The following is a 2183-nucleotide window of genomic DNA, read 5'->3' on the forward strand; positions in this document are numbered from 1 at the left end:
CTCTTAGTAATTTTCAAATATGCAATACAATATTATAAGCTAGTCATCATGCTATACATTACATCCTCATGACTTATTTAATTTATAATTGGAAGTTTGTATCTTTTGACCCTCTGCACCCATTTCTCCCCATCCCTACCCCTACCTCTGGCAACCACCAATACGAGGTCTGACTTCATTGAAGTTTGCAAACAATGTTGCTAAAATTTTTCAATAACAAATGGATTATTCATTATGAATTTGTACCAACTGAACAGTTAACCAAGTTTACTATTTGGAAGTGCTTAAAAGGCTGCATAAAAATTTAGACTACCTGAACTTTTTGCCAACAATTCATGGTTCTTGCATCATGATAATGCACCAGTTCACACTGCACTGTCTGTGAGGGAGTTTTTAGCCAGTACACAAATAACTGTATTGGAACACTCTCCCTATTCACCTGGTGTGGCCCCCAGTGACTTCTTTCTTTACCTGAAGGTAAAGGAAATATTGAAAGGAAGACATTTTGGTGACACTCAGGACATCAAGGCTACTACAACGACAGCTCTGATGGCCATTCCAGAAAAAGAGTTCCAAAAGTGCTTTGAAGTGTGGACTAGATGCTGGTATCTGTGCATAGCTTCCCATGGAGAATACTTCGAAGGTAATTGTAGTGATATTCAGCAATGAGGTAGGTACCACTTTTTTTAGGAAGAGTTCGCGAACTTAGTTGTCTAACCTTGTATGTTCTCTGTAGCTATGAGCTGGGTTTAGTTTTGTTTTTTAAGATTCCATATATAAGTGAGATGATACAGTATTTGTCTTTCTCTGCCTGACTTATTTCACTTAGCATAGTACCCTTGAGGTTCAACTGTGGTTTTCCAAATGAAAAGGTTTTATTCTTTTTTATGGCTGAATAATACTTCATTGTAAATACATATACCACATTTCCTTTATCCATTTATCCAATTCATCCATTGATGGGCACTTAGGTTGTTTCCATGTCTTGGCTATTGTAAATGCAATAAATGTGAGGGTGCATATCTTTTAGAGTTAGAGTTCTTGTGTATAGTGTAAGACACTGGTTCAGTTTCATTCTTTTGCATGTAGCAAAAGAATGTTCAGTTAATATATTCTTAGTGAAAGAAAGAGTAAATGAATAATCGCTTGTATAACAGTTTTGTTTTCTTACAGACTATTTTAGGAGTAATTCCAATATATTGTTCCCCAAGCTACTTTTCTTAGACAATTATTTATAAACATGATTAAATTTATTTTTGCATCTTTATATATACAAGTTATGTGTATTCAACATGCATATTTTTCTGCAAAGTCTGTCAATAAAGAGAAAATTAAGAGCAATATATACATATTCACATTTTTTTCAGTTTGAAGATAATAATGCCCTGTTTTGATGAAGTTGATTTAAACAACTCCCTTGACAAATTTGAATTCACACTTTAACTATTCCAACATTATGGAAAGCTATTTTCATCAGGCCAAGTAGTGAATTCATTAACTATTTATTGAATGCTTGACATTAAGCAGTATTAGGTTCCCAGCAGATGGCTGGGGACTTGAAGTTTCCCATTACAACTACATCTTGCATTCAGGTCAGCTTTATGTTCTATAGAAATAACATTTACTCTGTGTTCTAATTGGCTGTTAAGTCTGCAGAATATTCCCACCATATCATCCAATCTGCTTCCCTCTCCTTTTCTCTTTCTCCTTATTTCACTCCAAATTTCCTGTTTTGAGACTTCCAAAGAAGTTAAATTTTACAGTTTTGTTTTTTTGTCTATTTCTGGTAGATCTATTTCTTCCCAAAGAGGGAAGGAATTAAACGTAATACTACTATCTGTGCTTTTTATACAAATTACCACCTTTTAAATGCCTTTAATTCTGATAAAAATCCTAATTATTTCTCTTTTTACTGAGTATTCTTAGAGATAAATTGATTGTCCAGAAAATAAATTGCTAAAGATAATGGTGGTAATGAAATTTGTTTTCAGGTTTCTTTGATTACAATAATTATTCCTGATCATTATATTGTTTCTACTTTTTAAGAAGCATGAACCCCAATGTAATATATCACATTGATATATCACACACAATGTAATATGTTACAGAACTGTACTCTTGAAACCTATGTAACTTTACTAGCCATTGTCACCCCAATAAACTTTAATTAAAAAAAAATAACA

This window comes from Hipposideros armiger, unplaced genomic scaffold (genome assembly GCF_001890085.2).
Source record: "Hipposideros armiger isolate ML-2016 unplaced genomic scaffold, ASM189008v1 scaffold_1011, whole genome shotgun sequence".
Taxonomy (NCBI): Eukaryota; Metazoa; Chordata; class Mammalia; order Chiroptera; family Hipposideridae; genus Hipposideros; species Hipposideros armiger.